Below are 23,091 nucleotides of genomic sequence, written 5' to 3'. Positions count from 1 at the left end.
TTTGGGGGACACGTCCTAATGATATCTAGTCATTTTCTGTTGATTTGGGAAAAAAAAAAAATTCCCATTGAAAATGAATGGGAAAAATTTTGGACGTCCATGGACGTCAATGGTATCAACTTACATAAGCGTCAATGGAATCCAAGTACATTGGCATCAATAGAATGAACAAACATGAAGAAATGCCTTTGGAAATGAATGGGAAGTTTGGACGTCCATGGACGTCAATGGCATCACCCCCCATAAGCGGCAATGCAATCGGGGACATTTGGGGGACACGTCCTAATGATATCTAGTCATTTTCTGTTGATTTGGGGAAAAAAAAAAAATTCCCATTGAAAATGAATGGGAAAAATTTTGGACGTCCATGGACGTCAATGGTATCAACTTACATAACCGTCAATGGAATCCAAGTACATTGGCATCAAAAGAATGAACAAACATGAAGAAATGCCATTGGAAATGAATGGGAAGTTTGGACGTCCCTGGACGTCAATGGCATCACCCTCCATAAGCAGCAATGCAATCGGGGACATTTGGGGGACAGGTCCTATTGATATCTAGTCATTTTCTGTTGATTTGGGGAAAAAAAAAAATTTCCCATTGAAAATGAATGGGTAAAATTTTGGACGTCCATGGACGTCAATGGCAGCACCCCCCATAAGCGTCAATGGAATTGGGGACGTTTGGGATATACGTCCTATTGATATCTGGTCATTTTCTGTTGATTTGGAGAAATTTAGTTTTTTCCCCATTGAAAATGAATGGGAAAAATTTTGGACGTCCATGTAAGTCAATGGCGGCACCCTTCATAAGCGTCAATGGAATTGGGGAAGTTTGGGGGACACGTCCTATTGATATCTGGTCATTTTCTGTTGATTTGGGGTAATTTTGTTTTTTCCCCATTGAAAATGAATGGGAAAAATTTTGGACGTCCATGGCAGTCAATGGCATCGACATCTATATAGTCAGTTGAATCCAAGTACATTGGCATCAGTAGATTCGACATGCATGGCCGTCAATGGCATCAATGCAATGTAAATTCCATTGGAAATCCCATTGGAAGTGAATGGGACTTTTCCCATTCGAAATGAATGGGATAGTTTTTGGCAAATTTCCGAGGAAGCGTAATTTTTTTCCAAATTCTGTATACAACTTTTATGCCCCTCACCGTCCCGGAATTTTTGATGCCCAAATTATGTGATTTGGTCAAAAATTGTAGGACTAGATACATTTTGAAACTTTTTTTTTTTTCACGGAAAATTGCCGTTTACGGACGAACGGAAAAATTTTCGGGGCCATTTGTAAAGTTTCCTGTGTCACGCGAAAATTCCGGTCGTGCCGATACTTGAACGGTGCCGATCGGTCTAACGGTTCGGGCTGTGAAGCGCGCGTTTTTTTTCCATTCAAAATGAATAGGAAAGTTTTTGGCAAATTTCCGGGGAACCGTAAATTTTTGCCAAATTCTGTATACAACTTTTATGCCCCTCACCGTCCCGGAATTTTTGATGCCCAAATTATGTGATTTGGTCAAAAATTGTAGGACTAGATACATTTTTAAACTTTTTTTATTTTTCGGAAAATTGCCGTTTACGGGCGAACGGAAAATTTTTCGTGGCGGTTTGAAAAATTCCCATCGTCACACGAAAAATCCGGTCGTGCCGATACTTGAACGGTGCCGATCGGTGCTACGGTTTGGGCTGTGCGTTGGCTCAAAAAAACGCGGAGAATAAGATGAATAATAATAATAATAACTAGAAACTGCAATTTCGGGAGAAATTACACACCTTGGTCTTTCCTCTGTGGAGATACAAATCTTAGCCCCACTCAGGTCTATCAATAGAATGGACCATAATGCCAGTCATTGGCACTAAACAAAGTTAAAGCCATTAGAAAAGATTGGGAGAATTGGACGTCCATGTCCGTCAATGGCAGCACCCTCCATAATTGTTAATGGAATCGGGGAAGTTTGGGGGACACGTCCTATTGATATCTAGTCATTTTCTGTTGATTTGGGAAAAAAAAAAAATTTCCCATTGAAAATGAATGGGAAAAATTTTGGACGTCCATGGACATCAATGGTATCAACTTACATAAGCGTCAATGGAATCCAAGTACATTGGCATCAATAAAATGAACAAACATGAAGAAATGCCATTGGAAATGAATGGGAAGTTTGGACGTCCGTGAACGTCAATGGCATCACCCTCCATAAGCGGCAATGCAATCGGGGACATTTGGGGGACACGTCCTAATGATATCTAGTCATTTTCTGTTGATTTGGGAAAAAAAAAAATCCCATTGAAAATGAATGGGAAAAATTTTGGACGTCCATGGACGTCAATGGTATCAACTTACATAAGCGTCAATGGAATCCAAGTACATTGGCATCAATAGAATGAACAAACATGAAGAAATGCCTTTGGAAATGAATGGGAAGTTTGGACGTCCATGGACGTCAATGGCATCACCCCCCATAAGCGGCAATGCAATCGGGGACATTTGGGGGACACGTCCTAATGATATCTAGTCATTTTCTGTTGATTTGGGGGAAAAAAAAAAATTTCCCATTGAAAATGAATGGGAAAAATTTTGGACGTCCATGGACGTCAATGGTATCAACTTACATAAGCGTCAATGGAATCCAAGTACATTGGCATCAATAGAATGAACAAACATGAAGAAATGCCATTGGAAATTAATGGGAAGTTTGGACGTCCGTGGACGGCAATGGCATCACCCTCCATAAGCAGCAATGCAATCGGGCACATTTGGGGGAAACGTCCTATTGATATCTCGTCATTTTCTGTTGATTTGGGGAAAAAAAAAAAAATTCCCATTGAAAATGAATGGGAAAAATTTTGGACGTCCATGGACGTCAATGGTATCAACTTACATAAGCGTCAATGGAATCCAAGTACATTGGCATCAAAAGAATGAACAAACATGAAGAAATGCCATTGGAATAAATGGGAAGTTTGGACGTCCCTGGACGTCAATGGCATCACCCTCCATAAGCAGCAATGCAATCGGGGACATTTGGGGGACAGGTCCTATTGATATCTAGTCATTTTCTGTTGATTTGGGGAAAAAAAAAAAATTCCCATTGAAAATGAATGGGAAAAATTTTGGACGTCCATGGACGTCAATGGTATCAACTTACATAAGCGTCAATGGAATCCAAGTATATTGGCATCAAAAGAATGAACAAACATGAAGAAATGCCATTGGAAATGAATGGGAAGTTTGGACGTCCCTGGACGTCAATGGCATCACCCTCCATAAGCAGCAATGCAATCGGGGACATTTGGGGGACAGGTCCTATTGATATCTAGTCATTTTCTGTTGATTTGCGGAAAAAAAAAAAAATCCCATTGAAAATGAATGGGTAAAATTTTGGACGTCCATGGACGTCAATGGCAGCACCCCCCATAAGCGTCAATGGAATTGGGGACGTTTGGGATATACGTCCTATTGATATCTGGTCATTTTCTGTTGATTTGGAGAAATTTAGTTTTTTCCCCATTGAAAATGAATGGGAAAAATTTTGGACGTCCATGTAAGTCAATGGCGGCACCCTTCATAAGCGTCAATGGAATTGGGGAAGTTTGGGGGACACGTCCTATTGATATCTGGTCATTTTCTGTTGATTTGGGGCAATTTTGTTTTTTCCCCATTGAAAATGAATGGGAAAAATTTTGGACGTCCATGGCAGTCAATGGCATCGACATCCATATAGTCAATTGAATCCAAGTACATTGGCATCAGTAGATTCGACATGCATGGCCGTCAATGGCATCAATGCAATGTAAATTCCACTGGAAATCCCATTGGAAGTGAATGGGACTTTTCCCATTCGAAATGAATGGGATAGTTTTTGGCAAATTTCCGAGGAAGCGTAATTTTTTTCCAAATTCTGTATACAACTTTTATGCCCCTCACCTTCCCGGAATTTTTGATGCCCAAATTGTGTGATTTGGTCAAAAATTGTAGGACTAGATACATTTTGAAACTTTTTTTTTTTTCCGGAAAATTGCCGTTTACGGGCGAAGGGAAAATTTTTCGGGTCCGTTTGAAAAATTCCCATCGTTGCGCGAAAATTCCGGTCGTGCCGATATTTGAACGGTGCCGATCGGTCAAACGGTTCGGGCTGTGCAGCGTGCGTTTTTTTTTCATTCAAAATGAATAGGAAAGTTTTTGGCAAATTTCCGGGGAACCGTAAATTTTTGCCAAATTCTGTATACAACTTTTATGCCCCTCACCGTCCCGGAATTTTTGATGCCCAAATTATGTGATTTGGTCAAAAATTGTAGGACTAGATACATTTTGAAACTTTTTTTATTTTTCGGAAAATTGCCGTTTACGGGCGAACGGAAAATTTTTCGTGGCGGTTTGAAAAATTCCCATCGTCACGCGAAAAATCCGGTCGTGCCAATACTTCAACGGTGCCGATCGGTGCTACGGTTTGGGCTGCGCGGCGCGCCGAAAAAAACGACTATAATAATAAGAAGAACTAGAAACTGCAATTTCGGGAGAAATTACACACCTTGGTCTTTCCTCTGTGGAGATACAGATCTTAGCCCCACTCAGGTCTATCAATAGAATGGACCATAATGCCAGTCAATGTCACTAAACAAAGTAAAAGCCATTAGAAAAGATTGGGAGAATTGGACGTCCATGGCCGTCAATGGCATCACCCTCCATAAGCGGCAATCCAATCGGGGACATTTGGGGGACACGTCCTATTGATATCTAGTCATTTTCTGTTGATTTGGGGAAAAAAAAAAAATTCCCATTGAAAATGAATGGGAAAAATTTTGGACGTCCATGGACGTCAATGGTATCAACTTACATAAGCGTCAATGGAATCCAAGTACATTGGCATCAATAGAATGAACAAACATGAAGAAATGCCATTGGAAATGAATGGGAAGTTTGGACGTCCGTGGCCGTCAATGGCATCACCCTCCATAAGAGGCAATGCAATCGGGGACATTTGGGGGACACGTCCTATTGATATCTAGTCATTTTCTGTTGATTTGGGGAAAAAAAAAAAATTCCCATTGAAAATGAATGGGAAAAATTTTGGACGTCCATGGACGTCAATGGTATCAACTTACATAAGCGTCAATGGAATCCAAGTACATTGGCATCAATAGAATGAACAAACATGAAGAAATGCCATTGGGATTTAATGGGAAGTTTGGACGTCCATGAACGTCAATGGCATCACCCTCCATAAGCGGCAATGCAATCGGGGACATTTGGGGGACACGTCCTAATGATATCTAGTCATTTTCTGTTGATTTGGGGAAAAAAAAAAATTTCCCATTGAAAATGAATGGGAAAAATTTTGGACGTCTATGGACGTCAATGGTATCAACTTACATAAGCGTCAATGGAATCTAAGTACATTGGCATCAATAGAATGAACAAACATGAAGAAATGCCATTGGAATAAATGGGAAGTTTGGACGTCCCTGGACGTCAATGGCATCACCCTCCATAAGCAGTAATGCAATTGGGGACATTTGGGGGACACGTCCTATTGATATCTAGTCATTTTCTGTTGATTTGGGGAAAAAAAAAAATTCCCATTGAAAATGAATGGGTAAAATTTTGGACGTCCATGGACGTCAATGGCATTACCCTCCATAAGCGGCAATGCAATCGGGGACATTTGGGGGACACGTCCTAATGATATCTAGTCATTTTCTGTTGATTTGGGGGAAAAAAAAAAATTCCCATTGAAAATGAATGGGTAAAATTTTGGACGTCCATGGACGTCATTGGCATCACCCTCCATAAGCGTAAATGGAATTGGGGAAGTTTGGGGGACACGTCCTATTGATATCTGGTCATTTTCTGTTGATTTGGGGAAATGTAGTTTTTTCCCCATTGAAAATGAATGGGAAAAATTTTGGACGTCCATGGCCGTCAATGGCATCGACATCCATATAGCCAATTGAATCCAAGTACATTGGCATCAATAGATTCGACATGCATGGCCGTCAATGGCATCAATGCAATGTAAATTCCATTGAAATCCCATTGAAGTGAATGGGAACTTTTCCCATTAGAAATGAATGGGAGAGTTTTTGGCAAATTTCCGGGGAACCGTAAATTTTTGCCAAATTCTGTATACAACTTTTATGCCCCTCACCGTCCCGGAATTTTTGATGCCCAAATTATGTGATTTGGTCAAAAATTGTAGGACTAGATACATTTTGAAACTTTTTTTATTTTTCGGAAAATTGCCGTTTACGGGCGAACGGAAAATTTTTCGTGGCGGTTTGAAAAATTCCCATCGTCACGCGAAAAATCCGGTCGTGCCGATACTTCAACGGTGCCGATCGGTGCTACGGTTTGGGCTGTGCGTTGGCTCAAAAAAACGCGGAGAATTATTGAATAATAATAATAAAAAATAAAGTTGCAGAATAACAATACCTTGTTCTTTCTTTCAGAAAGACCAAGGTAATAATAAGTACGATAAAGTTGCAGAACAGCATTACCTTGTTCTTTCCCTTGGAAAGACCAAGGTAACTAGAAACTGCAATTTCGGGAGAAATTACACCTTGGTCTTTCCTCTGTGGAGATACAAATCTTAGCCCCACTCAGGTCTATCAATAGAATGGACCATAATGCCAGTCAATGGCACTAAACAAAGTAAAAGCCATTAGAAAAGATTGGGAGAATTGGACGTCCATGGCCGTCAATGGCATCACCCTCCATAAGCGGCCATCCAATCAGGGACATTTGGGGGACACGTCCTAATGATATCTAGTCATTTTCTGTTGATTTGGGGGGGGGGGGGGAATTCCCATTGAAAATGAATGGGAAAAATTTTGGACGTCCATGGACGTCAATGGTATCAATTTACATAAGCGTCAATGGAATCCAAGTACATTGGCATCAATAGAATGAACAAACATGAAGAAATGCCATTGGAAATGAATGGGAAGTTTGGACGTCCGTGGACGTCAATGGCATCACCCTCCATAAGAGGCAATGCAATCGGGGACATTTGGGGGACACGTCCTATTGATATCTAGTCATTTTCTGTTGATTTGGGGGAAAAAAAAAAATTCCCATTGAAAATGAATGGGAAAATTTTTGGACGTCCATGGACGTCAATGGTATCAACTTACATAAGCGTCAATGGAATCCAAGTACATTGGCATCAATAGAATGAACAAACATGAAGAAATGCCATTGGGATTTAATGGGAAGTTTGGACGTCCGTGGACGTCAATGGCATCACCCTCCATAAGAGGCAATGCAATCGGGGACATTTGGGGGACACGTCCTATTGATATCTAGTCATTTTCTGTTGATTTGGGGAAAAAAGAAGAAATTCCCATTGAAAATGAATGGGAAAAATTTTGGACGTCCATGGACGTCAATGGTATCAACTTACATAAGCGTCAATGGAATCCAAGTACATTGGCATCAATAGAATGAACAAACATGAAGAAATGCCATTGGAAATGAATGGAAAGTTTGGACGTCCGTGGACGTCAATGGCATCACCCTCCATAAGAGGCAATGCAATTGGGGACATTTGGGGGACACGTCCTATTGATATCTAGTCATTTTCTTTTGATTTGGGGGGAAAAAAAAATTCCCATTGAAAATGAATGGGAAAATTTTTGGACGTCCATGGACGTCAATGGCAGCAACCCCCATAAGCGTCAATGGAGTTGGGGACGTTTGGGATTTACGTCCTATTAATATCTGGTCATTTTCTGTTGATTTGGGGGAAAAAAAAAATTCCCATTGAAAATGAATGGGAAAATTTTGGGACGTCCATGGACGTCAATGGTATCAACTTACATAAGCGTCAATGGAATCCAAGTACATTGGCATCAATAGAATGAACAAACATGAAGAAATGCCATTGGAAATGAATGGAAAGTTTGGACGTCCGTGGACGTCAATGGCATCACCCTCCATAAGAGGCAATGCAATCGGGGACATTTGGGGGACACGTCCTATTGATATCTAGTCATTTTCTGTTGATTTGGGGGAAAAAAAAAAATTCCCATTGAAAATGAATGGGAAAATTTTTGGACGTCCATGGACGTCAATGGCAGCAACCCCCATAAGCGTCAATGGAGTTGGGGACGTTTGGGATTTACGTCCTATTAATATCTGGTCATTTTCTGTTGATTTGGAGAAATTTAGTTTTTTCCCCATTGAAAATGAATGGGAAAAATTTTGGACGTCCATGGAAGTCAATGGCGGCACCCTTCATAAGCGTCAATGCAATTGGGGAAGTTTGGGGGACACGTCCTATTGATATCTGGTCATTTTCTGTTGATTTGGGGAAATTTTGTTTTTTCCCTATTGAAAATGAATGGGAAAATTTTTGGACTTCCATGGACGTCAATGGCAGCACCCCCCATAAGCGTCAATGGAGTTGGGGACGTTTGGGGTATACGTCCTATTGATATCTGGTCATTTTCTGTTGATTTGGAGAAATTTTGTTTTTTCCCCATTGAAAATGATTGGGAAAAATTTTGGACGTCCATGGAAGTCAATGGCGGCACCCTTCATAAGCGTCAATGGAATTGGGGAAGTTTGGGGGACACGTACTATTGATATCTGATCATTTTCTGTTGATTTGGGGAAATTTTGTTTTTTCCCTATTGAAAATGAATGGGAAAAATTTTGGACTTCCATGGACGTCAATGGCATCGACATCCATATAGTCAATTGAATCCAAGTACATTGGCATCAGTAGATTCGACATGCATGGCCGTCAATGGCATCAATGCAATGTAAATTCCATTGGAAATCCCGTTGGAAGTGAATGGGAACTTTTCCCATTCGAAATGAATGGGATAGTTTTTGGCAAATTTCCGAGGAAGCGTAATTTTTTTCAAAATTCTGTATACAACTTTTATGCCCCTCACCGTCCCGGAATTTTTGATGCCCAAATTATGTGATTTGGTCAAAAATTGTAGGACTAGATACATTTTGAAACTTTTTTTTTTTTCACGGAAAATTGCCGTTTACGGACGAACGGAAAAATTTTCGGGGCCATTTGTAAAGTTTCCTGTGTCACGCGAAAATTCCGGTCGTGCCGATACTTGAACGGTGCCGATCGGTCTAACGGTTCGGGCTGTGAAGCGCGCGTTTTTTTTCCATTCAAAATGAATAGGAAAGTTTTCGGCAAATTTCCGGGGAACCGTAAATTTTTGCCAAATTCTGTATACAACTTTTATGCCCCTCACCGTCCAGGAATTTTTGATACCCAAATTAGGTGATTTGGTCAAAAATTGTAGGACTAGATACATTTTGAAACTTTTTTTTTTTTTCGGAAAATTGCCGTTTACGGGCGAACGGAAAATTTTTCGGGGCCGTTTGAAAAATTCCCATCGTCGCGCGAAAATTCCGGTCGTGCCGATACTTGAACGGTACCGATTGGAGCTACGGTTTGGGCTGCGCGGCGCGCCGAAAAAAACGTCAACAATTATTGAATAATAATAAATAAAAAAGAAAGAAAGAAAGAAGTACAATAAAGTTGTACAATAACATAACCTTGTTCTTTCCCTTGGAAAGACCAAGGTAATAAGAACAATAAAGTTGCACAATAACAATACCTTGTTCTTTCTTTCAGAAAGACCAAGGTAATAATAAGGCGAATAAAGTTGCAGAATAACAATACCTTGTTCTTTCCATAGGAAAGACCAAGGTAATAATAATAAGAACAATAAAGTTGCACAATAACAATACCTTGTTCTTTCTTTCAGAAAGACCAAGGTAAAAATAAAGTTGCAGAATAACAATACCTTGTTCTTTCTTTCAGAAAGACCAAGGTAACTAGAAACTGCAATTTCGGGAGAAATTACACACCTTGGTCTTTCCTCTGTGGAGATACAGATCTTAGCCCCACTCAGGTCTATCAATAGAATGGATCATAATACCAGTCATTGGCACAAAACAAAAAGCCATTAGAAATGAACTGGAGAATTGGACGTCCATGGACGTCAATGGCGGCACCCTTCATAATTGTTAATGCAATCGGAGACATTTGGGGGACACGTCCTATTGATATCTAGTCATTTTCTGTTGATTTGTGGAAAATAAAAAAATTCCCATTGAAAATGAATGGGAAAAATTTTGGACGTCCATGGACGTCAATGGTATCAACTTACATAAGCGTCAATGGAATCCAAGTACATTGGCATCAATAGAATGAACAAACAATGAAGAAATGCCATTGGAAATTAATGGGAAGTTTGGACGTCCATGGACGTCAATGGCATCACCCTCCATAAGCGGCAATGCAATCGGGGACATTTGGGGGAAACGTCCTATTGATATCTAGTCATTTTCTGTTGATTTGGGGAAAAAAAAAAAATTCCCATTGAAAATGAATGGGAAAAATTTTGGACGTCCATGGACGTCAATGGTATCAACTTACATAAGCGTCAATGGAATCCAAGTACATTGGCATCAATAGAATGAACAAACATGAAGAAATGCCATTGGAAATGAATGGGAAGTTTGGACGTCCCTGGACGTCAATGGCATCACCCTCCATAAGCAGCAATGCAATCGGGCACATTTGGGGGAAACGTCCTATTGATATCTAGTCATTTTCTGTTGATTTGGGGAAAAAAAAAAAATTCCCATTGAAAATGAATGGGAAAAATTTTGGACGTCCATGGACGTCAATGGTATCAACTTACATAAGCGTCAATGGAATCCAAGTACATTGGCATCAATAGAATGAACAAACATGAAGAAATGCCATTGGGATTTAATGGGAAGTTTGGACGTCCCTGGATGTCAATGGCATCACCCTCCATAAGCAGCAATGCAATTGGGGACATTTGGGGGACACGTCCTATTGATATCTAGTCATTTTCTGTTGATTTGGGGTAATTTTGTTTTTTCCCCATTGAAAATGAATGGGAAAAATTTTGGACGTCCATGGCAGTCAATGGCATCGACATCCATATAATCAATTGAATCCAAGTACATTGGCATCAGTAGATTTGACATGCATGGCCGTCAATGGCATCAATGCAATGTAAATTCCATTGGAAATCCCATTGGAAGTGAATGGGACTTTTCCCATTCGAAATGAATGGGATAGTTTTTGGCAAATTTCCGAGGAAGCGTAATTTTTTTCCAAATTCTGTATACAACTTTTATGCCCCTCACCGTCCCGGAATTTTTGATGCCCAAATTATGTGATTTGGTCAAAAATTGTAGGACTAGATACATTTTGAAACTTTTTTTTTTTTCACGGAAAATTGCCGTTTACGGACGAATGGAAAAATTTTCGGGGCCATTTGTAAAGTTTCCTGTGTCACGCGAAAATTCCGGTCGTGCCGATACTTGAACGGTGCCGATCGGTCTAACGGTTCGGGCTGTGAAGCGCGCGTTTTTTTTCCATTCAAAATGAATAGGAAAGTTTTTGGCAAATTTCCGGGGAACCGTAAATTTTTGCCAAATTCTGTATACAACTTTTATGCCCCTCACCGTCCCGGAATTTTTGATGCCCAAATTATGTGATTTGGTCAAAAATTGTAGGACTAGATACATTTTGAAACTTTTTTTATTTTTCGGAAAATTGCCGTTTACGGGCGAACGGAAAATTTTTCGTGGCGGTTTGAAAAATTCCCATCGTCACGCGAAAATTCCGGTCGTGCCGATACTTGAACTGTGCCGATCGGTGCTACGGTTTGGGCTGTGCGTTGGCTCAAAAAAACGCGGAGAATAAGATGAATAAATAATAAGTACAATAAAGTTGCACAATAACAATACCTTGTTCTTTCTTTCAGAAAGACCAAGGTAATAATGTGTGTCACAATTATTAGCACCCCTGGTGTTAATACTTTGTACAACCCCCTTTTGCCAACAAAACAAGGTCTGGGGACTGAGATGGCCATGGGAGGAGCTTGATTTTGTGTCTGGTGAACCATTTCTGTGTAGATTTGGCCATATGTTTAGGGTCATTGTCATGCTGAAAGACCCAGTGACGGCCCACCTTCAGCTTTCGGGCAGAGGGCAACAGACTTTGATTTTAAAATGTCCTGGTATTTCAAAGCATTCATGATGCCATGCACCCTGACAAGGTTCCCAGGGCCTTTGGAAGCGAAACAGCCCCACACCATCACTGACCCACCCCCATACTTCACAGTAGGAGTGGGAACCTCTTGGTACCTCACGATACGATGCGATTTGCTATACAAAGCTCACGATAACGATGATCTGACGATATGGCGATACAATGATTATCGATACATTGGTCACGAAATCATTCTAGGATATTCTACAAACAACGAATAAACAGAAAAACAAGCTTCTACTGTGAATTGGAATGTGTTTATCACTAGTAGACGTCCAATCCATTTGAAGTGGGAGGGTGGCAGTGAATGAACATTCACTGCCACTCTGCCACCATCCCAGTTCAAACGAATTGAATGTCTATGGGCGTGAGTGGCAGCCAATGCCGGGCAATGAGGTCATTTATGGCCATTAAAGGTCATTTACCTGTTGATTTTCAGTTACTGTCTGTTGATTTTGGGATATTTTATGGGTCACTTCCTGTTTATTTTGAGTTATTGAACAGGAAGTGACCCAGGAATCACTCAAATGAATAGGCAGTGACTCGAACTCAACAGGAAATGACCTGTAAATGCCCTAAAATGAACAGCAAGTGACCTGTAAATGCCCTGAAAATCGGACAGAATAACTGGTATGAGAATGGTAACTCACGATACGATATGATATACGATACAAAGCCCACGATAACGATGATCTCACGATATGGCGATACAACAATTATCGATATATTGGACAGGAAATAATTCTACAAAACAACTAATAAAAAGAAAAACAAGCCATTTTCATCCTACTGCTGTGAATTGGAATGAGTTTATAATGAGTAGACGTCCAATCTGTTTGAGCTGGGATCCCTCCCACTTCAAATGAATTGGGCGCCAACGGTGGTCAAGCTGTAAGCGCCCCAACGACATATTGATTCGTGGCAGGATTATATCGATAACCTTTTGGGATACAAAGTATCACGATATGTCACAATTTTGATATATTGTCACACCCCTACTTCACAGTGGGTATGAGGTGCTTTTCAGCATGCGCATCTTTCGTGGCACGCCAGACCCACTAAGGGTGTTTGTTGCCAAAAAGCTCAATCTTGGTCTCATCTGACCAAAGCACACGGTCCCAGTTGAAGCCTGCGACCGTGTGTATTCTTGTGTATCTCACAATACATGACCCAGGTCATCCTCTCTTTAATACAGAGCAGTCATCCAGTCCCATGTGCCGAAAAACACCAAAGCATGATGCTGCCTTCTCCATGCTTCACAGTAGGGATGGTGTTCTTAGGATGGTGCTCATCATTCTTCTTCCTCCAAACACTGTGAGTGGAATTAAGACCAAAAAGTTCAATTTTGATATCATATGACCTCATGAATTTCTTTCATGACTCCTCTAGATCATCAAAATGGTCATTGGCAAACTTAAAACGGGCCTGGACATGTGCTGGTTTAAGCAGGGGAACCGTCCATGCGATGCATGATTTTAAACCATGACGTCTCAGCTCCTTTCAGATCATTAACCAGCTCCTCCTGTGTAGTTCTTGGCTGATACCTGACAATTCTTAGGATCTTTGAGACCCTACGAGTAGATCTTGCATAGAGCCACAATCCGAGGGAAATTGACAGTCATGTTTAGCTTCCATTTTCTAATAATTCTCAAACGGTTGAATCTACATTTAAGAAAATCAGCTAGATATATTGTCAATGCAACGAAATCTTTCTGGGAAAAATGTGTTTATGTTATTCTCTCCAGCAAGTAACTTTAAATGGTCATATCTATGAAGTATTCAGGGATTTAAGCATTTATTTACCAGAATTTTCAACGTAAAAACCTCTTTGTGGTGATAAAGCGGTGCCAGAGTGTGTCAGGAATTACGGGCAGGCAGGTGGTGTGGACCCACATGCAGGGAAACAAAAACCCAGCAATGCAGGAGGTGGTGAACTAAAAAAATGTTGTTGTTTTTTTTTTAAATAATAATAACTAACAAAAACACAAAATACAACCAAAAGGACTGGGGGTCAAAAAGGTAATGTTCAAACAAAACTTACTTAATCGGAGGGACTGGTACACGAGGGCTTGGACAGGACTAGACATTGACAATGACGCAACAAGAAGTGAACAGAAACTTGGAGTTTATATACACACAGAGACAAGGGGTAACAAGACAACGAGGAACAGATGGGTGACACAGGAGGATGCAGATTGGAGGATATAAAAGGAGCAGGCACAACGGGTGAAATCAATGGGCAATCACAGGGACACACTAGGAGGGAACCAACACAAAACCTAACACAGTGGCTTAAAGACTAGCAGTACATTCTACATATTCACGTAAAATAAATGCTAACTGCCCTTTTTTTTCCTTTTAACTAAGAATTGATACTCTTTTACATCCATATATATGTATATATATATATATATATATAATTTTAACTAAGAATTGATACTCTTTTACATCCATATATATGTATATATATATATATATATATAATATATACAGTATATAAAGAATTCAGGAATTTAATACATAAAACGCTTTTTGTGGTTATAAGGCGGCGCCACAGTGACTTAAAGTTCATGTGACACGAAAAAGCATCTTTATTTCATAATACACGCGGTATTTTATGCTCCTGAATGATATGGACCGCTTGGATGTGTGTGGAAGCGATCGCTGTATTTATTTAGTTTTTTTTTATCTCGCGCCATGAAAATGAGTGACTTCCGGCTCCGGTCTTGCATTGAGGAGGAGGGCGCTGTGACGTGTATGGATGAAGGAGTCCTCTATACAGCCGTACTGTTGTGTATGAGGACTAAGGATTCAGCTGATTTTGCAGATTAATACGTTTATTTTTCGCATCACGTCAGCCAAACGGCTGCAGAAAAATCTTGCTGTATGCGCCTTTTTGGAGTTTCAAAAGGTTCTCATTCACTGGTGGATATTGGCCAAAACAAGCCCTACTACTGAGGGACCATTGGACTTACGAGGAAGTGAGTAAACATTATGTTTTGTATTATGTCAAATACTGGGATCATTTTAATATGTAGGTGGGTTGCATTTTGTGGCTGACATGCATGTGGGGCAGCTATTTTTCGGCACAACACCGGCGGCTTGTCGCACATCCACCCGCCGGGAGAGCACTATATTCGGCTTATTGTGCTCATGTGCCCGGTGTTCTGTCAAATTTTCCGACCGATCAGAAATTGCAACTTTGAGTTAAAAATAGCCGCGAATACAGCGATTACAAAGTAAACACTACAAACTTTCTTTAGATTAAGGACTACTTACGTTTGATCATTGATAGGCATGAAAAAGCTCTCCTCATGCACATTAGCTGCACGTTTGCTGCACTACAACTGCAGCCGCCCTCCTCTGGGGAACGAGCTGTAAATTGCTCTCCGGCGAAGACAATTGACAACCCAGTTGTCATGTCAAAATATCCGAGCTAGCTATTTGTGATTTTCCGCTTCGAAGACTTTGAAACATCACTCGGTTCGGGTTAGCACTTCGGCTAGCTGTCGCGCCTCTTGGTTTGTTTACATTCTCCGAAGCCGGGGAAGGGAAATGACATATGTCGTTCGGGAGATGCGGCAGTAAAGGTGAAGTCGACAGTTTTGACCATTATAAAGTAATTTTGCCATGTCGTCCTGAATAAGTGCATTTTTATTATTTCATACTCCATTTAGCACAAGACTGTTATTTGTCATGACCATGCCATTTATTTAGCTATTGGGGAAAAATACTAGGATAAACAGAATATCCTGTAAAAATATTGGAATAGAGAGACTGAAACAATCACATTTTTCGGCTCTCTTCGTCGCGTTTTCCTCGTTCTGAATAATTCCCCCTCAATGGGCTGAATAGTAAAACTGATGATCCCAGTCTCCTGCTGACATCATCCACCTGTTGGAGACGCTAGAGCCCTATAATGGTAGGCGTGGCTATGCGGCAGATTAAAAGACTAATTTCTCGTCATCTACGCTTTGCTAAATTGTTGTATATAGTCGAATCGTCTCAAAATATGATTCTAATTCACATAATAATGTTATTTAAGAGTTTTTTTCTGTCGTATGCTCTTTCAGGACTAGCAGCACATTCGGCATATTTACATAAAATAAATGCTAAATGCCCGTTTTTTTTAATCGAGACTGTTTTACGTCCGTATCTATAAAGTATTCAGGGATTTAAGCATTTATTCACAGGAATTTTCAATGTAAAAAGCTCTTTGTCTGTGTTTCCACTCGGTCAGCTTTGACGTAGATCGGCCCCCTATTAATTGGCTCCGCGCCCCGTCAATATGTTATGAAGTCTATGGCTAACTCTTTCATTAAAATATGAAAAATAGTATTGAGGTCATAAAATTGTTCTAGCAATTCTTTTAGAAAACTGTCAGATGATGTCAAATCCAGTATACCATGTGATTCACTGCTTTCTTTTAACATGATAAAAATGTTATGGTAAGAGAGTTGTGAGTATGTTGTTGGATGCGCGTTACATAAATAATATTTCATATTTGGAGTATTAGATTGCTCTCACAGTATGAGACTGCAATGAAACAAATAATCCCTCAAAACTTAATTTTAACTGCTTTATGTAAGACTCGATTTAGGATAATGACATTCCAGATTTACTCAAGTTTGGATTGTTTAAAATTCCGAAGGGTGGGACGTAAAATGTTGTCCAATTCTGAACGATGGATTGAAGTTCAACAGGTAAAATTAACGCATCAAAATATTCGCTGAGTGATTTCGACTGGATTAGTTTGGCTAATAGACGACTTTTTAAAATGCATTTCAATACCAAGATATGTCGTTCTAGCCTCGGGAAACACATGGGTTTTTCTAGTTAGTCAGAATAAATACGATATGGTCGGAAAATATGCATTCTGAACTACTGAGGGATTCGACATTTTCCTCATTATGATCTCAGAGATTCCTCCTCTACCAATAGGGTGTCCCCCCTCCTCCCGTTGGTAGCAAGAACGTTAGCGTCAGACCACACATGGAGAAGCAGTCCAGAATCCATTCCGCAGACTGATGTATTCTGACGGCGCCCGGCTGCAGCCCACAGTTACTTTTCAAATGAATAGCCGGGGCCCATTGACGGCTCCCTCCCTCCGCTTACCGCCGTGATTGCTAGACTTCCCAGCAGGTCCATCTCTCATCGCCTTTTCTGTATTTCTGACTGGCTTCTTTGAAGCAAGCCATGGGGCCCGCTCGCCATTGTAAGGCATGCCTTCTTCCTTCCCAAGTTTTGTCTGTGTGCTCATCAACCCCGTTGAGGGCTCCCCTGCCTTTTTTTTCCCAGCGTACAGCTCCTTTGCTAGCCTCCAGGAAGGCCTTCATCTCGCTGTTGTGTTTTTTTGTCAGCCCGCCCTATTACCGCTTCTTCCCTTCTTTCCTATGCTGCAGAATATCAGAAAAAGCCGGGAAGCGAACGCACCTGAGCTCATTGCTCATTCATTCGCTCGTTGGCTTCGCGCACAGTCACATTTTCTCGGGACCCCCGCGGCAGAGGCGGTTGCTGCATCACACGGTGAAAACATTGGCAAACCGAAGCTCGCAGCGGAGGCTGTCCATCACCAGAGCGGCGGGCTTGTTTGTTGTCTACTTGGTCTTGTCAGTGATTTCCTATCATATCAACCGCTTGGCCTTTTACACAGAAAACATCGAATCGGAAGACTGCCACAAGTGGGTGTACTGTCACACAGAACCAGCGTAACATTTTTTTTGCTTTTATAACCGTGAAAGTGATTTTGATGACTGAATATGTATTTAAGTACAGTTTTAACACCAAAGAAACGCTGACTTACTGCATGACTCGATTTGAACATCAACAGTGATTGACCACTACTACCCAATAAGTTAAATGCAAGCCCTGTTAGGAATGTCCCGATCCAGGTTTTTGCACTTCCGATCCGATACCGATATTGTTTTGCACTTCCGATCCGATACCGATACTGGCCGATAACGATACCGGCCTATCTGAGCATGTGTTAAAGTTTATTTAGCCTCCTTACTTAGTTGTCAGACTCATGTTGAAAAGGGTTTTAGTACTCTTGATAACAACTAGCCAGCTGAATTAGGTGAGTTTGAATAACACACAACAGTTGGTAACAAGAAACTGACCTGTTTATTCAGTGACAAACACAAAGCATTAGAAATAACAGAAATGGCATAGTCAGTCAGTAAAACGTGCAAATAATATTGTAAACTGTCTTAAAAAAGCAAAACACACAAACAACCTCAGTGGAAAATCCCACAAACACACCAAGCTATTAGATGCGTTTAATGTTTCGCGCATTAGTTACAATAATTGTATAAAAAGTCTCTCAGGTCTAAATAAACGACTATTTCAGTATCAAGTTAACATTTTAAAACAGTAAATACTCAAGTTCCCATCCTGTATCAGCAGCTTTAAACTACATTCAATTCATTTAATTTTGCGAATCAACTGTTAAAGTTGTTAAAATTGCTCCCCTTATTCCATAATTTCACTTCCATCTACTTTCGACATGTGAAAGTTTTAAAACTGTTTTGAAGTCAAGATTTTGCCGATTTAGGAGTATTTTAGATAAAAAGTTAATTAGGTTCGCTTGGAAGGTTAGCAACAGCCTACAAGGGAAGTCTCCTGCTTTAAGATGGCGGCCGTTTACTAACGCATCTCGTTTTCCATACTTCAATGTTGCTAACGCTGTCGAGTCTGTTGTTTTGCATCTAGTTCTATATACATATGATATCTATTATCTACAGTAAAATGATGTTGACGTAGTTTGTAGCAGCTGTCAGCAGCAGTCAGGAATTCTTGTGTTTTTTTATCCAGCGGCATGAGTTGAGCTAAAGCGGTGAGTTGAGCATTGGCTTTACCCGGGTTTATGACAAGCATAATGTTTACTCTCAATGCGGTCCGTTTCTCATTGCATCCCGAAGACCGCGCTGTGTATTAGTTCTGCTTTACTCGACATATTTCAATAATCTGAATTTGGATGTTTGTGAATCGTTCTCGAATCTTCAACGGCCGAATTTCTCAATGACGGTCAATGACGGCTGGGCATGTTGTACCGTGGTTCTAAGTGTTGGATGGTGCGTCCTTACTCACGAGAGATAATGGCTCGTCATCCAGAATGAATTCTTCGGCAATGACTCTTGTTATTCCCTGAACTTTGGGACTGTCGAGTGCCAGTTTGTCACGCATAGCAAAAGTTTCTGCCAGTGTTAGTTGCGTAGGACCTTTCTTTTTGTCTTCAGTTTTCTTAACATGATGCTCCTTATGTTGTTTGTGGTGGTATTTCGCTAAATGCTTGATTAGGTTGGTTGTATTAAAACTTTTTACAGCTTTACCACCACGCTTGACTTTATTGTGGCAATAGTTGCACTCTGCCTCTTCATCTTTGACGACCTTTAAGGTGAAATGATCCCACACAGCTGACATTTTTACCGATAGTCTCTCGGTAAATTGGGAGACGGTAATGTAGTGTGTTGAAGGTTTGCCGTAAAATGCGGACCAGAGTTTTGGGAAACCGAAGCAAAAACTGGAATGGATTATGTAAATCGGTGCGCTGGAAAACCCGGACCGGATTTTCCCAAAAAACCTGGATTGGAAGTCTGGATCGGAATTTTTCCGTGTCGGCCGATCCAATACCGATGCGCATCTTTTTTGCCCATATCGGCGTTCGAGCCGATCCAAATATCGGATCGGGACATCTCTAAGCCCTATATTGCAGGGATTGGGAACCGCGTCGACAGAGAGAGCCATGAACAATACATACCGTAATTTCCCGAATATAACGCGCACTTTTTTCCCCCAAAATCAACTTGTAAAATCATGGTGCACATTATAAACGGGTACATGGATGGAGACAAAAATATATATACAGTATATGATATATATATATATATATATATATATATATATGTATACATATATATATATATATAAAACATATTTTTCTTTTATTGACACGGCCACGGTGTGTTGAAGAAACATATGCGGCGATCCGTTGCCGACAATTACGGTACGTGACTTCACCATTTTGTTTCGGTAATACTTCACTCTGATCGGCCGAATGATTTCGTCTGTGTTAAATTCTGCTTTTTTTCACTCTTCATAAAGCACAGAATTTAGTTTCTTGAACTCATTTGAGTCAACGTTTATTGCAGCTCCTCAACTCGGACCATAACAAACGTAACAACACAGACTTCCTGTGTCCGTCAACTATATCTGTCCCTCGGGAAACTCAAACCCAAATAACAATAGTTCCTATTGTTACTGTCATGTCGACAGCGATGAGCTCTCTCGGATTTCCGACTTACGTTCTCACTTTCATTTTACCATATCAATCCATGGAGGAAACATTTATTCATCATGATGAAACGAGCAAGTTATACAGCAGCCTTTTTAAAAAAAGTCACATCTGTTTTGTTTTCTCCTGGATTCTGGTAAGTTCAAGAAGTTATCAGATCATATTATGACCGTACATATTGTCAGTTTACTGTAATGTTTTGAACCACCAATGTGATATGCTTGTGCTGTGTTTCACCAGTCAGTAAAATGACATTTCTGTATCTGTACACGAGCTGTTTTCTTATATTCTTCTATTCATTGGTGTTAAAAATAGGGTGCGCGTTATACACGGGTACAATAATTTTCCCTAGATTTGACAGGTAAATTTAGGGTGTGCGTTATACACGGGTGCGCCTTATATTCGGGAAATCACGGTATTTTTAAATGTACAGTAATCCCTCGTTTTTCGCGGTTAAGGGGGACCAGAACTCGCAACGAGAAGTGAAAAACCGCAACGTAGCGCCCCTCCCCTTTTTTGTGTGTGTTCAATGTTTATTTATTTATTTGTTTAAATATTTATTCAGATTGGAAAGAGATGCATTTAAGACGTGTTTTTTCACTTTTTCCCCCAAAGAATAATTTTAAAAAAATAAATAAAATTATAGATATTTTTTAATACATTTTTTAAGCACTTAAAATGTAATAATTTGGATAAGTTTCAAACATGTTACTGTCCCCCCGAATAATTTTTAAACAAGAATAAAGTAGAAAAATACTTGTCTATATTAAATGTTTCATTGAGTGAGTCCCCTCAAATCCACTCAAGCTGCTCACTTACACACAATGAGTTGCCACAGCAACTTTTTAACAAGCTAAACGATGATTGACACATCTGGTGCTTTGAAGTTTCGGCTTCCAAGCCTCTCTTGCAAGATCAAACCTTAACGTCTGTCAATCATCGTTTACTTTAACTGGCAACTCCACTGCACTGCCTGATGAAGAAAAGCAATCGGGACAGCTCATCTGTATTCATTTATTTATTTATTTTTTTAATTGAAAAAACATCCGCGATGGACTGAGAGCGCAAAGTTTGCTGCACAAAGTTGCGAGGGATAACTGTAATTCCTTGAGAGCCATATTTGGAATTTAAAAATAAAAATACCTTTGCCTTTCATTGGCAAAACTTCAACATTTTCCTCGTGTATTTTATCACCAACAACATACCTTGCAATCACGCTGAACTGGGATAAACTGCTTACGTCCGTTGACTCATCAAAAGTGAGAGAGAAAATCGGTGCCGCATTTATGTCATTCACTTGCGTTGCCTCAGTGTGATTTGACATGATGGTCTGATCGTGAACAGTTCTTGCTGACAGGAGCATGTCTTTTATCTGTATTATTATTTTGTCTTTATCCGGCGGGAGGCCCCGGGGATGATCCAGGAGACGATGGAGAGACTATCTCTCGGCTGGCCTGGGAACACCTTTGGATCCCGCCGGAGAAGTTGGTTGAAGTGGCCTGGGAGAGGGACGTCTGGGCACAGAAACCCACCATTGGACAATTAGCTGTTTTCACCTACAGTAAATCTGGTGGAGCCCTGTCATTTGGTGACATTTGACTGTCTTGGTATTACAGTGACGCGGAGGCTGCCTGGCACCCCCTTAAAGAAATGACAGGCCATCTGGTTCCTGTCACGCTGCCCACCGGCCAGGCAAGGCATGTCAGGGCAAAGAGGCCTGGCACGGGTAAGAGATGACTGGTGAAGTTGGCACACACGTATGCCATTTTTATTTTGGGTAAGTTAGCCTCTGGCCTTTCTTCTCTTGGCCCCATTTCCCAGACCTGCAAATGAGCCTGGAATGGAGTGGGCCAATACTGGCCATGGTTATTTACTCAACTGAAGAGATTACCAGCTACTTATTTGGTCAGTATTTTAATGTTTACAATTTCTACCACAAAATACTTGTTTAATAAGATAAAAGCGGACAACTACCAAGTGGCATGAAACGGTTTCAGTCTTTAAGGACACTCAGATTTATTATTCTTTGTATCTGAGCAGCTAAACAGGACTGTTTTATTAAAAAATAAAATAAAATAATTACATAAAAGCGGACATAGACCAAAATCCCAACCTGACATTTACAATGAAACAAAAAAAAAAACTATCAGTGTATTTGGAAATAATATATATAATAACAAGAGATATAATACGAACAAGCTTGCATCTTTTCGAAAATATAATATTAATAGCTTGTCTTTTATTTAAGAAAATGTAAAATAATGAACTACTGTGCCTCCCTGAAATTTAAAATGAAGGGGGAAAAAAACTATATTCTGGAGCTGTATATTCTCAAATAAGACAATATTGTGAAAGATTTTTTTTTTAATTGACATACAAACTTCATTTGAAATTACATTGCTTTTCTTCTTTTTAGTTAACAAACAAAAAAAAAAATGGACACGATACTAGTAATTTAGAATGTAACATGAATATTTTCAAATTGCTGTCTGCAAATTTTTAAAAAATCGATGCATGAAATGAAATCATTTTTAAACCCTTTTAAGTATAGTAGTCACTACACTGGACATCTTTTCAAAAATTATCATTAGGTTAACTCATTCACTGCCAGCCCAGGTAACGGCGTAAGTGTTGTTTGTGGTAGTTAGTAAAAGAGGTAAATTGATATTTAAAACACCTATTGATATCAATAGACGTCCAACCTATAACTGGC

The sequence above is a fragment of the Corythoichthys intestinalis genome, chromosome 4 (genome assembly GCF_030265065.1).
Source record: "Corythoichthys intestinalis isolate RoL2023-P3 chromosome 4, ASM3026506v1, whole genome shotgun sequence".
NCBI classification, from domain to species: domain Eukaryota; kingdom Metazoa; phylum Chordata; class Actinopteri; order Syngnathiformes; family Syngnathidae; genus Corythoichthys; species Corythoichthys intestinalis.
This window is presented reverse-complemented; position numbering follows the sequence as displayed.